General features: G+C 40.8%; 1 long non-coding RNA gene across 1 annotated transcript; it reads left to right on the forward strand.

Annotated features, from left to right (window-relative positions):
• The first annotated feature begins 1,222 nt into the window (after window positions 1–1,222).
• Window positions 1,223–5,737, forward strand: LOC108498863. The gene is made up of 3 exons (XR_001875333.1): window positions 1,223–1,352; window positions 1,522–1,644; window positions 5,341–5,737. It is a non-coding gene; the product is annotated as an uncharacterized LOC108498863 (long non-coding RNA).
• The last annotated feature ends 9,395 nt before the right edge of the window (window positions 5,738–15,132 follow it).

The following is a 15,132-nucleotide window of genomic DNA, read 5'->3' on the forward strand; positions in this document are numbered from 1 at the left end:
AGCAAAGACACTGCCTTCCCACAGCAGTTTCTATCCAAACATCTGATACTTTAGCCCTGCTGTTCACATCTCTGTGTGTTCATGTTTAAATGAAACTACTCTTCATCTTCCTTGATGGTGTCCTAGTTCTCTGTTGCTCACATCATTGTGCCATATGTGCAATATGGATGTGTTATTCCTAGTATAGCAGTTAAACCCCATATGCTTCAGCCTGTGGGAAAGAAAATATTATAGACACAGTCAACAGGCTACCTCTCATGTAAGTGTTTGTACAATGCATTAAAATGGATTTTCCAGTAAGACTTGATATTCATCATTCTTGAGTTAATCAAGCAAATTCTGCAACCATGCTTGAAACTCATTTATTTATTCCCAGAAAGTCAGGAGAAGTATGTACCTCTACTTTATGTGATGTCCACATAAATAGCAACCAGTACAAAAGAAGTGAGGAGCACGTAAAACTCCAGCCCCGGGAGCTGCTGGTTCACAGGATTGGCTATGAAGTTTACTTTACTATATAGATATAGGGTTCTTTAATACCTCGAAATAGCATCAAGAGAATAAGCCATGGACTTGTTCCCAAGGAATTGCTTTATTAATTTTGGGGAGTAAATAAGGGGACTTGGCCAAAGTTCAAAAGGACACCACACAAGCTAGACAAAAAATGTTCCACTATGATTCAACATATACTATTAATCCACAACATTTAAGGCAAAATCCAACTAATTTCACAATGCTTAAATCAAGATTCAATCCAACAACAACACTTAAATCAAAGTTCAATCCCTCCAGCTCCAAACTACCCCAAGCATCAAGAAAGGAACAAAGAGAAACAGAAGGATCAAGAAGAGAGAAGGAGAAAGAAAGAGAGATAGCTACCACTGAAGCCTTGTAAAAGACCAGCTCTCACTCAACCAGATGGCAGGGCCACAGCATGAGGCAAACACATGCCCTTGGTTTCATCCCCTCTGGTCCCCATGGTCAACTCCCCCAGGCAGGGTCTCTGACCCACCAGCCACTCTGGGGTTCCAGGCCAGAGTGAGGGGCAGTGTTCTCACTGAATCTGTCAATCTGAGGCTGGGTTAGAGGCTGCAGGAGGTGTGGTGTGTTATAGTTTTCCCAGGCTGTCTGTGACGGCTACTCCAGGGCTTCCCCATGTGGGTTCCAATGGCTGCCATGAGGGATATGATGCTACCCCACCTCTGTGAGGTTCAAACTATCCCTTCCCTCTCCACACACACACACACACACACACAAAGTCCCACAAGTTAGTTCTGACCCAGTAATAACTTATCTGGTGTCTAACAGAGCACACAAGAGGGAATGAGGAGAACATGGTCTCTACAGTCAATGTATATCACCTTGTATTTTAGTGTTACCTATGCATGCCAACCTTCTGAAGGTTATTCTGCTGTTATATATTATGGCATTTTAGTACAACCAAGTAGTAGATGATGTAAGTTAATTCTGCAGTTCTTTTCCTCTGGAATAAGGTTTAGGGCTAATTCTTTATTATTCCAGAATCAAGCACTATGTAATGCAGAGATAACCTAGCACCCTTCCTATGGAAAGAATATAAGTAATGAGACAACATTACATTAGGAAACTGTTGACATACACAATAGTGGACTGTACTCTGTTCAGGTAAGCTCATGATGAGTTACCCTTTTAAGAAGTTATCTTCTTAAGTAAAAGTTTAAGACTTCATTGTCCTCCAGGGTGAGATCTTAACTGCAGAGAGATTTTACAATGAAGTTGTGATTTCAATGTGTCTAAAATAACCAGTATTTCCTGTATGCCTTGGGAGTACCCAGATGACCACAAACTATTTAAATAATATGCAAAAGAACGTTTGAGGATTTAAACTGTGACATCTATGTTCTCAGTAGAACCACGTGGTGTATGTTTGCAAGACTGTTCTTCATTTACAGATTTTAGAAAGTACTCTAAAATATTATTATTAAAATTGCCATAGTGAAGTGGTTTTTTTAAGTGCCTGCTAGCTACTCAAAGATACCAGTGTCTGTTGTGATCTTTGGAAAAACCAGCTGTCTCTCTTCTCCCTTGATGTGGTCCTCCTTACTTTTTTTCAAGCATTTCTTAAGTATCTAAAAACAGTTAAAGCCATCAAAACCATTCAAACAAGCCCAAAAAGAGAGGTAATTGCCTCAAGTTTATGTCTTGTAAACACTAATATAACACATTTTAATGTAAACCTTTTAGCATATCACTTTTGATCATTAATAACTCATGAAAGATGGAATAATAAAATCCATACCAAGTCCAATGCTATTTAACAGCCAGCAATGAGGAACATATATTCAAGCTCCAAGCTGGTCAAATTCACAGGACATTTCTAGCTGTCAGCCTTCCAGCTAGAAAACAGGCCCTGACATATTTTAGTTTGCACTTCTGAAATACAGTTTAATTTACCTCTGAGTCACTTGAAAAGTCTGATACACAGCGATAAGAAGAGAACCCAGTGCAAGACATGATGTATGAGTGTCTGCGTAAATTCATCCATCATCCCCAGGAAGGGGAGGAAAGGGAAGGGAATAAGATAGCAGTACTGTCCTGGGGAGATCATCACTGAAGGGACAGCATCAGGAGCACTTGCACAGAACGACATGAGAAAGACCTCTGTCACTTATGCAGCTTCTTACAGTTCAAAAAGCCTGTGCAGCTCTCACAGCCTCGCTTCAGACACATCAGACAATATTTGTTCCAAGCGCTCTGTTGGAAGGAAAGACAGAATGGTTGTTGAAAATAGCTGAATAGCAAGTAAAGCAAAGGTGTCGATCTCCTCCCCCTCTATGACACCCAGACTTTTCACCAGACAATATGGCAAGAGAAAGCCTGAAATTCAAAATGTAGTTTTGTTTGGCTTAATCTGATGAATTGATGCATAGTTGTTGGGTTGGGGAAGTGGCTGTGCTTTACTTTTCTGATCACTGAAAACTAAGTGCAGATATATTTGTCAAGTTTTGGTTTTACCATCAGTGATCATAAATCAATTAGTGATGCAGCACATTCTAGAGTTCTTTGGTACTTAGCAAGCTATAGAACTAGTGAATCATCACAGCAAAAACACTGCATTGTCAAAGCAGATCCACTCAGATTGATCAGCTCTGAGATCACAGTTCTGCACTTAATGAAGGGCCTGATCTCTTTGGAGGATGAGGCCAGATGGAGACCACATGAGCCTGCCTTGGCAGGGACTCTGGCGCAGATTCTGAAATCTGCATGCATATTAGAGAATTCTCCACTGCCAAAGAAGGGATTTAAACCTTCAGTTTGAAAGATTCATATCTATCTCTTACATCTACCAAACTCCTCAATTCCCAAATTCACCTCTTTTTAATTCACCTGGTTCCTCAGGTAGAAGACTTCCTTATGCTAACAGGAGCAGTGAGGGAATGAGCAAGTGAGAACATACATGCATGCACACAGCCTTCAAAAGGCACATTAACAGCAGACAGCATTTCAAGCTGTATGATAGTACAGTGCATTAAGATGCACTCCTAATACATTATTTGTTGTGTGACTGAGTAGAAACAGCATATGCAAATTGATTCTAAGCATGGTATGTAATTCCCATGTATATGAGCTGTGCAAACGGGAATTCAAGTTTGTTATGAGCACTGACTGAGACGCGATCTCTGGTTGTTTCATTTTTTTCTAACTCTGAGTCATCAGTCTCACTGCCTGATAATGAATTTGAGTACCAGTCTGTATAATACCTTCTCATTCTCAATCATATACCCTCCTGTCATCATATCATTTCCCGGGAGATACAGCTGGAATCACATCTCTCAGTGATGAGGTGAGAGATTGTTTTTTCTGGAGGAGAAGGAAATATTTGTCACCTTAATAACTTAAAAACTGATGCTTTCAAGAACTGTCTGCATTACAGTGTCATGGAGTTTGGGAGCATTGTATCATTTACCTGGTGAGTTTTTGTCTTCATGGCAACTGAGAATATGCCCATCAGGCTCAGAGAGGGCAATATGACATGAGCGAGTGAAGTGACACTGAGTGGCATGCAGCCGTGAAAAGCAAATGCAAGTTGAATCATCCATTTGCAGGACCATGTTGTTCATTGATGCAATTTTCAGTGTGCTCTTCAAAAATTATGGTGGCTTAGAGGGGTCTCTTTCCCACCCTTCTCATTATTCTATTTTTTCCCGTCACACATTCTTTCAAGTGCCTTTATGAAGTTATGACCATAGAGACAATGTCTAGCCTGGAGTCGCCTGTGGGGGATGTGTGGTTTATTTGCTACTAGAAAAAGAATATCTTCTATTAATTCATCCTGAGTCTTCTGTAAAGAGAAAAAGATTCTCAAGTAACAAATCCAGGATGAATTTCCAAGTGATTGAAGTCCTAGGTTTAAGAAGCCATGGAAGGATAATAAAAACTGTATGGACTGAGGCGGATGACTGAGTGGCAGCTCTCTTTCTGCCTACATGCATCAGAAGAAATTTTCCTTGAGAGCAGCTTAACCCATGATTAATCCCACACAACCTAATCAGGCCACCAGCACAGTTCACAACATTTGTGATGGGATGTGGTGCTTACAAATGGAGAAAAGCTGGCACCCTCAAAGGGAGAAGCCTCTAGCAGCAGAGCATGCCATGCAGAGTCAGGGGCACAGCTTCCCATTGCCAAGCACAGCTTCCCATTGCCAGGCACAGCTTCCCACTACCAGTCACAGGCACAAACAACTTCTGCCTCCTAACCACTAGTGCACCTCTTCACCTTTTGAAGCTGCCTGCACACAGCAGAGAAGACAGTTTCCTCCTTCTGCCTTTGATATACAACAGTGCACACTGATATCTGTATGAACACAGAGCAGCCTCGAGCTGACGGATGGGGAAACTCCATGCAGGGTATCCTGATGTCTTCTCTGGAGTTCAGGAACCTCAGTTCAGGAGCTGGCAGGCTTATCCATGATCTCTTTCAGACCCATCCAATTTCATACAGCAACCTTAGCAGTTAGGCAGCAAATGATCCAGGCTTCAGCCTCCCTCAGCCAGAGGTCAAGCTGCTTTTACCGGCTCCTCAGATCATCACTGAACAGTTAAGGATGCTCCACTCCTCCTGAAGGAGCTAAACTAAATGCTACTAAAGTTCAGTGGTTGCAACACTTATCCAGGTTACAGGAAATCCTAGCTATGGTACCTGTTTATGAATTATTTGTGTACTATACCATGGATGGACAATTTAGGCACAAAGACCAAGATGCAGCCTCTTCTTTTCACTGTCCTAATCACTAGCACAGATGATGATCTACCTTCTACCTCTTATTTTCACATCCTCATGGCTTTTTCATTTTTTCAGTGCAGGCTGGGACAGGATGTATGATGAGAGTGATTCCCTGAGTAAGGGGCAGGATGGACAGACAGAAAGATGGATGGAGAATGAATAAGATCAGGGAAAGACCAGAGTGAAAAGCAAAGACTGAAAAACAGAAGAGAGACTTCTGAGGAGAATACCATTGATCAGGAGTTGGAAACAAGTTTCAGGTCACACACAAACAGAGCACCAATTCTGAAGGGCAGGAAGTGATAATAACAGGAAGGAAGGAACGTGGAGAACTACCACAGGATTTGGGGGACAAGAATTTAATAAGCAGAATCCAGAGAGAAGGTATGAGAACAGAAGTTAATGAGGATAGCAGAGCAGTAGCACACCCTTCTTTCAAGAACTTTCTAGTTAATATCTTATTCCTCTGGTTTTGCTTTCTAACAAATTGAGACACATTGGCAAAAGTGTATGTCTCCATCGCCCTCTAGTGCCAGGTTCGCTTTGGAGATCTGCGGCAGTTGGGAGCCGTTGGCCACACTAGGAAGCAGGTCCGAAGAGCCCGAGCTTCTTGGAAACCTGAAAGGGATCAAGAGCAGGAAACTGGGAGATCTTTTTCCCTCTGTTATTAAAAATAAACATAGTAAATTGCACCCAAAAGTCTAAAATAAAAGATAATTGAGCTCAAAGAGCCATGCACATGACCACTTAACTAAAAAATGTCAACAAGTAATTGTCCTTCAGTGTTGCTGACCTTGCTTGACTTTGTGCTGGATAATATTCATGTTCATTTAGCATTACTTGCTTAGACATTGAACAGCTGGGGTCAAATAACAAGAAGAAAGAAACTTTCCCACTCTGTTTATTCATTTATTTATTTTGGATGTGCAAGTTTATTCTTCTGGGCTTAAAGGTCAAATGAAGATACAAGAGCATGGAAACTGGGTAGTGGAGGGAAGAGATTTATAGACTGTTTAAAACCCTTTTGATCTTCATTTGTCCACACTTTATTGATAAATTTTCTTATTATTTAGTTTTACTTGTACAAACTTAGTGCTGACTGGCAGAATACTCTGCATTCATGTAAAATGTAGAAATATGTACTTTCAAAACTGATGTTTATGTATTTCAGGTAGAGATGTGGAAACTTTAAGGAAGGTCCTCTCTACGGGGGATTTATTTCAACAGGTGCAAATTCCTGCTATTAAACCTATTGCTGAGGTTTGGTTTAGTCTAATTTAGTCAAACCTCTGCTAAAACACAGCAATTCTCAAAATGCCTTTAAAACTTGTAGCACAACCTGTTCCTTAAAGCTGTCTTCTCCCACCCAGATGTCTTACTTTGATTGCTTAACCCACTGCAGAGTTTCTCCACTTCTTCCCTGAATCAGCTTAAATTCAGAACTGAAAGTCCTTGGTCTCTAAAGGAAGTTGTAGAATACTTGCTGCTCTCTAGAACCAAAAAATTATTCAAAAAAAAAAAGCTTGCAATTTTGACCTACTACATCAGAGGGACTCATCTGAAAACCAAGTAGTGTATGTGGCCAGTCTACAGGACCAGAATAGATACCCACTGGAAGTAGAGACAAAACCCCAGAGCAGAGACACTGGTGAAAATTAACCACTTGACTCCTGCATTCAAAACAGGTATGAAAACATATCAGTTGCTCACATCCCAAAGACCTTTCAAACCTACCTCTGTGGCTGGTCACACACCTTAGTGTTTGTTAATCATAATTACTGAAAAGCAAAGCATGGGATTGACAGCTGAATAAGTAACAGCTGCAGATCATTTCTAGAGCCCGGGACTCTCAGTTCCAGCTGATATGTTGCAGATTAACTAGATACTATTAATTTCTGATCCCTCACAGCTCCCCTGGGATACTAATATTCTTGATAGTTCTGAAGCCATAAGCCAAACTGAAACAAAACCATTCCTAACCACTAACCTTTCTTCCTTTTAACGTTGCAAAACAGAATAGTTGAGGTGGAAAGACATCTATAATAAAAATAACTTAGTGCTCCTTTTGCATAAGAACAGCCACATTTTTAACAAATATTAGGGAATCATCCAAGTTTGTTACACTATGAAAAAACAAGAAAAATATTTTCAGAGATCTGCCTCTGAAACCAAAAGATAGACAGGACTTAGCAGTCAGAATGGCTGATGCACTTTGAAAAATGTGCATGGCCCCAGTATGTGTTTTATAAAACTATGTTTTACACTTTATAGAGCTCGAACTGGCCATGCACACTTTATTAAGTATGTGGAAACAGCTGTTCACAATTAAGTTCTTTATTCTTCAAATACCTACTACTGGGCACAGAACTGACTGCCATATGTTAATCCAAGTCACTGATCTATATCTCCATATAGACATACTCCACAGTATTCTTAAACTGCTTCTCTTTATAATAATGTTAGTTTTCCTGCATAGTAAAAAAATGGAAACTCAGAGCCCAATTGTCTTCTCATTCACACCAACATGAATCAAGGCCATGGAGCTGTGCTGATGAAAGCAGGTGTAAAATAGAACGATCCTCAGATCCCTAGAGCCCATTTTAATTTTTGCAAGTCACACATGTAAAAATTAAAACAAACACCTGCCAAGCTGCTACCAATGAAAGAGGTCAAACTTTCAGAGAACAGCAGAGCTTCTCTTCATGACAGATATCCTTTCCACAGGAAGGAGGAATTGTGTGTCACCACTGTTATACATAAACCATGCAAACAGGCAGGAACAGCCTCGTCAGAAAGCTGCTTTCCTTGACTCTATATACACCTTTTCCCTTGGCATTATTAAAATATGCAGGAATGGAATATTCTGTTACTTCTGCAGAACAAGATACGCAAAGGAAATGGTTTGGCAAGCTTTTTTCCAAGTGTAAAGGGTTTTCTTAGTTCCCAGTAGCCCTGCCAACAAAATTAAAGCTTTTCAAAAACACTCAAGTTAGTCTTTCCTTAGGATGTATTTAAATGTTCCTAAGTCCACTAAGGTACTTCCTTTCTTTAGAATTCTTTGTGTCCAAATGACAAGTAATTACCAAGGATGAACGTGTTTCAACAGATGCTTAAACAAAACTCAGGAAAGTAACTCCTTATGTGTAGGGAGCCTCAGACATTTGAGGCTGTCTGATAGAGCAAGATATTTGAACAGGTGTTCAGTCTAAGCAAACACCCAATTCTGGATGCAAAACCAGAGTGAAACCCTGAATCCACTGTTTAGAGAAGACATGTTTCCTAATGCCTACATAGTAAGTGAAAGTTCAGTCCCTTGTCTGCTTGTTAACTGTGTCCAGCCCCAAGACAGCAGTGACATGGAGCACCAGAAAATCAGGTTTTGTGGCATGTCTTCCTTTCTGAGACATGCAATCAGCCCTGCATGAAGCTCCTTTGGAACTTAATCTCACCAGGACAGGATAAACACAGCAAACTGCTCAAAGGAAAGCCGGTTCCCAAGCAGTACTCGCTGTGAGACGTGAGTGCTGTAATGGCATATGACACATCACAAAAAGTCATCAACCAAGATCATTTGGGATTTCCCATTGCAGCCTGAGTGCTTCATTGTAAGAATGGAGGTACTTGAAATAATACTGAGCCCAGTTACGTAGAAATCAAGTTTAGGCAAGATGTACAGTGGCCATATGGTTACTATAATGTATCACAGTCACATAGGCTTGAATATGTGATAATAGATTCATAGGTAATGGTTTAATACTAGCCATATGTTAGCAGTATAGATACAGCTGCTAGGAGAAAGGTCTGGGCACAATCAAAGGGATTGAGTCAGCCAGTGTTTGCCAAACTCACAGGATTTAGCCACAGTAATAACTAGATTTTACCTTGTGTTTTTTGTATTAATTTCCCCAATGAAACTATGTTTTATAATGGTCACACTAATACTTGCTCCAGTAGGCTGAAGTCATGTGAAAACTGGTGTTTCTTTGAAAGCTAGGAGGAAATTGAAGATTGGCTTCAAGGTTCTTGGAAAAGCAACACAAATCTTCATTAGGGCAGTAATGAGCATTAATGCACTGTAACTAAAATGGTCTGTTACCCCTTCTTGTTAGAAACAGGATGATAGATGGAGACCATTTCCTCTTTCTGATTACCATTGCAGTTCTAATGATTTTGGTGCATAAATACATGATTGAACCAATCACAGAAAAAAACAAGAACATAAGGCAGTGATTTGGTCATATAACTATCTTTCTCCCTCTAGAGACAAAGCCATTTAATGTTAATGTTGAGGACATGGATAGTACACAATGACAAAAATGTTCATGTCTTCCTATGGATTTTGGAGTGAAGGTTTTTGTTGTTTTCTCTCTAACATTACAGGACCTACCTGTTGTAGATGATGTACCTAAAAGGAATAACCTTCATTTCCATGGATTTCCTCTTCCTCTCACTATTTCTCATTTACTACCATGGTTGTGGTTCTACTTCAAAACAGATTTCTAGGTGCATCTTATGAGGATATCAATTAGTGTACCAGACCTAGTATCATGCTCCATTAGTGTGCAGTGCTTTGAAGTGCTTGAGAAAAGGATGGTGTTTTGACACTTGTTTCTTTATAATAACTTTTTAATCACAACCAGAAGAAATGTGAGTTATAAATTTGCATAGAAACACATATAAATATTATCAAGCAAAAAATCTACCTTGAGACTGAATAAATATTAGTCTTAAGATTAAAAAGTGTTCCTCATACGTTGCAATTATCCCATTATTGAGAAGCCAAAAAATAAGGAAGTCAGACATTCTCCTGGAAAACAATCCAAGTTTTAAGACATTAAATTGTATTGTAAAGACACTAAACAGTACCTCCACTGTCAAGCTGCACCCTGTAATAGGCAAACAAACAATGAATCATAAATAAACTAACAAAATACCATTATTATATAGGATTTTTAATATTTATAGTGCTTCTTTAAACCATTTCAAAGATAGATTCAATTTTTTTAAATGTTTTTATTCTTCAGTACAATCGTAATATCTTAGTACCATGTACAGTATATAATCTAGGTTAAATTTTAAAGGTAGAAGACAAAGAGGGAAACATATGTTGCCTGTTTTGTGGGGTTTTTTTTCCTAAATGTTTTCTAAATTATCTTCCAAAATACTGACCAAAATAAAGTACCTAACTATTTCATCAAAATATTATACTGAGATTCTAGTGTGAACAGCAGGAAAGCCCAAGCATCCTAGCACATATGCAAAAGTACATAACCCAGATATGCAACAGTTCTTTCCAGTATAATATCTTCAGTCATTTCCAACCAAAGCACATAACTGGTGGCCATGAATTCTGGCTCAGAGGCAAAATTGAGGGGAAGGAATGCACAAATTATGTTGCAATGTACAGATTAGGAAACTCCTAACTCCCACCTTCTTCTGTATCCTATCATCTTTATTAAACGTGAGCCAGTAATGTACCCAGGTAGCCAAGAAGGCCAATGGCATCCTGGCTTGTATCAGAACTAGTGTTCAGCGGAACCAGGGACTTCCCTAGTCCTTGGACTAGGCAGGGGATCACCTCACTGTACTCAAGCACCGGTGAGGTCACACCTCGAATTCTGTGTTTGGTTTTGGGCACCTCAGTACAAGAAAGATATTGAGGCGCTGAAGCATGTCCAGAGAAAGACAGTGGAGCTGGTGAAGGGTCTGGAGAACAAGTCCTGTGAGGAGCAGCTGAGGGAGCTGGGTGTGTTTAGCCTGGAGCAAAGGAGGTTCAGGGGGGATCTTATTGCTCTACAACTACCCGAAAGGAGGTTGTAGCCAGGTGGGGGTTGATCTCTTCTCCCAAGTAACAGAATCAAGAATCAACATGGCTGGGCTTCGCCAACAAAGATTTGGGAAGGCCCTATCCACATTTGTTGCAGGCACGCTGGTGGCTTATGAGACCAATATGTGACAGACATATCCGATTGCAAAAGGCACAGCAGAAAGACTCCTTAGATGGTATATTCTGCAAGACATGGTTCTTTCTGCGTTGCCTTTTCTCCTCAAGGGTGATCCTGTGTGTGTTCTCAAAGGAGACAGCTGCGTTATAGATGGTGTGTCTCCAGGCCTCCCGATTTGAGGCCAGAGTAGACCAGTTATGATGATCAATATGGCCAAGACTGAGATGTTGTTTCAGGGAGTCCTTGTATCTTTTTTTCGGGGCTCCTCTGTTGCGGCAGCCAGTGGCAAGTTCACCATAGAGCAGGATCTTAGGGAGGTGGTGGTCCTTCATCCTTGAGACGTGCCCTGCCCAGCGCAGCTGTGTTCTCAGTAACATGGCCTCAATACTTGTGACTGCTTCCCAAGTAACAAGTGACAGAGGAAATTGTCTCAAGCTGTACCAGAGGAGGTTTAGGTTGGTTATTAGCAAAAATTTCTTCACTGAAAGGGTTGTCAAGCATTGGAACAGGCTGTCCAGGGAACTAGTGGAATCACCATCCCTGAAGACATTTTGAAGACATTTTAAAGACATGTAGATGTGCCACTTAGGGACATGGTTTAGTGGTGGTCTTGTCAGTGTTAGGTTATCTGTTTGACTTGACGGTCTTAAGAGGTCTCTTCCAACCTAAATCATTCTATTACAGTCTTTTTTCTGTTTTTCTGATAGATAGTAATATTCCAATGAGCTTATAGACTTATCTTGTGGCCCAATATGTTCCCCTACTTTCTAATTCTCAGTCCCACAGCAGAGTTGCCAAGAGTAGAAATGCCAAGAGCAGAATAAATCCGTTACCTGGGAAGACATCACGACTTGCCACATCCCCAGCAATGTCTGTATGCCCAACTGTATTTGGTTATTATGTCCTGGCACTGGCCCTTTAGGTCAGGTAACTGACCTGTGGTTTTGTCCTTCCAAGCTGAAGCTGAAGAAAGTTGGCAACTTCCCATATCTGTATGCAGGTACAGGTTAGGGTGGTTCTTCGCAGCCCCAGCCAAAGAAGGAAAATAGCAGCAGCCTTCACACCTAGATTTTTTGTCTTCCAAGAGGTATTAAATCTTGATAGATTTTTACTAATAAATATATCTCAGTGTGTTTTATGTCCCAACATCTCACATAGAATATTTAATGGAAAAATCCCTCTATAGGTAAGTACCAGTTTAGTCATGGAAAATTACATCTCTACAAACACCCTCTGTTGTGGAGTTATTTCTTGAAGTGATCAAGGAAAGTGTGACCCAAGTGGGACTAATTTGGCCCTTCACATATGGCATATAAAACTATGCATAGGAGACCACTAATTCGGGGAAGAGGCCAGTCTAGCATTAATTGTGTCTCTAGGCTACACATTCTTCAGCTGATGCAAGTGAAAAAATACAGATGTCATTTTGGCCCATGGACAGATATCATATTTTTTTACTGATGCCACAGAAAAGCCAATCATGAACAAAGTGGCTAATAAAGAGCATTTATTATAAAAGCTCTCAAGCTTAAACAATTCACTGCTTCACATCAAAACATCTATGCAAATAAAGAAAAAAAGTGCAGTCATCAAATTTAACTTTCTTACAGCAAAGAAGTTGCCATATTTTGGCTATAAATTTCTTCATAAAAGTGGCACCTATTAATAAGAATTTTATATCATATTAAACTACAAAAAGCTCATAAAGAATTATACTGTGCAATACAATTTTTCTTTGTGTTCTGTCTTTCCTGTAAACTGTGTCTCCAAATAATTTACAGAATGAAATCATACTATTTAATTTTATGATTTGTATTATTAGTTCATATAACTCTCATGCCATGTACCTGGAGTTCTCCTTGGACCTGGTTGGAATAGGCCATGCAGTCACTTTGTCTAGTCTCAACAGGACAAGCAGACAGGGGCCAGGCCAGTGGCCCTTTTTGCCCTTTATGCCTCCCCTCTCTCTTCCTCCCGATGGCAGCCAAGAATTAGTCACAGCTGCATTTCTTCAGGTTTTATAAGGCTGTCTTAAGCCCTGCTTCCAAAAGGGAGGAGAAGCCAAGCTTGGGCACTGCAACCCATTTAAATTCCACCAGCATTTATTATTAAGTGCATTGTTTAATCATTTATTAAGGGCAGAATTGTGGAAAAAGGCAGAACCTTGAAATTCTTCTGCTGCTATTACTGCTATGTAGGGCACTTACAGGTACACATTCTCAATCTCTAGGACATTTTGCAAAGTGCTCTGTTGCTCTGCTGTGACTGATTAAAGTCCTGCTCAGACTCCTCTCCTGCACTGGTAGAGCCTTCTGGTGGCATCTGTACACGAAGCTCTGGGACAGTCCATGCCCTAGAAATATATTCCATTGCCATGACCTCTGCAAGCATCACAGGAGACAGGAAGAGAGATGCCACTACAATTTCATTTTCTCTTGTTTCTCTGAGAAAGACATTGTCTCAGCTGCAGCACGTAGCAAATGTGTCACTATATGGGCAATCCAGGACATGAAACATCATTCACCACGAAACAGAGTCAAGAAAACTGAGAATCCCATGTCTGTCCTGTCTCTCAGTTTGCTGGCACAGAAGACAAAAGTAAAATTCCCATTGCTTGCAACGCCAGAAGGCATCATGAGCAACCCTGAAGGGCGTTCGCCTGGCTAGCTGATCTGACACTATTTCGGAAAAGAAGACGTCTCATTTTCTAGCTCCCTGCTGCAGAGACAGCCAGATGAATTATTTACTTCCTATGCTCAGCCACCCTACAGCTCTGCTGTGCACCACCACACAGATGCAGCTTTGGCCCCGACGGCCACGGGCAGACGAGAGCTGGACTCTCGGCCAGCAGCCAGGAGGCAGCGGGAATCAGGCCGGGGTCAGGGGCAGTGCAACTGGCAGAGGCAGCACGCAGGGTCACACAGCCCTCACCATCTGCCGAGGGACCGAGACGGGCTCACACCACGGGAGATCAAGGACTTTGCAGTGGAAGAATGAGGAAGTGAAGCTGGGGGGAGATGTTGTATGGCAAGGGCTGACATTTTGGGTTATCTTCAGAATTGTAACCAGCCTAAAATCCATGGGGCCATGCTGATTCCTTCCTTTTTAAAACATCTCTGCTTCATGGGAGTGGTGTCTAAAAACTGCCTCTGCCAAGTAGAGAGTACAGACATGATAATGCCATTACTGAAATGTAGCTGCCTTACATAAAAGAGAATTATTTTTTAAATCCTCTGCAATCCTGAGCTGTTACAATCACGTTATATAAATATATATTAATATTGTTATTTACCCAACTGTGCCTCTTTCTCTTTTGCTCCTCATTTGCTTGCCACATAGATGATCTCAGTATAAAATTTTGCAGATATGTTTGTGATTCACAAGCCATAATTTTACCAGTTTTCCTTTTTCTTTCACCCTCACTTCTGGCTCACACAATGATCTGAGTAAAGCTTAGCCTCCCTGGTGATGTGCAGATCGACCTGAAGCCCTTGCCACTGTTAACAAATATTCCAGTGGTGGTACAGAGATCATCTCTCAGAAACTGCAGCTTGATTTAAATTCACTTACTGCAGCTCCTCATCTCAGCTGGTGCCCTGCTGTGTTTAATTGGCCTCTGAAAGTACATCTTTCTTATATCTTGATCATTTGGAATAAGAGTCGAGAGGGGAGGAGGGAAGTGAGGGGGAAATCTGCAAGGAGTGAAAGAGGAAGACACAGGAGGGGCAATAGGCAAGTATTGCACCTTGGAGTGAGTTATTGTAATATGGTCCTCAGAAACGTTATAGGGCAGACCCTCAGACAGAATGAAGAAATGTAGCTAGGAGTCTGGATAATTGCATTTCTTGCTATGAGAAATGGATTTTAAAATCTTGGAATAATTTATTTAATAAAGTTCATCAACACCAGAAAACAAAACAGT

This window comes from Lepidothrix coronata, unplaced genomic scaffold (genome assembly GCF_001604755.1).
Source record: "Lepidothrix coronata isolate B3197 unplaced genomic scaffold, Lepidothrix_coronata-1.0 Scaffold65, whole genome shotgun sequence".
NCBI classification, from domain to species: domain Eukaryota; kingdom Metazoa; phylum Chordata; class Aves; order Passeriformes; family Pipridae; genus Lepidothrix; species Lepidothrix coronata.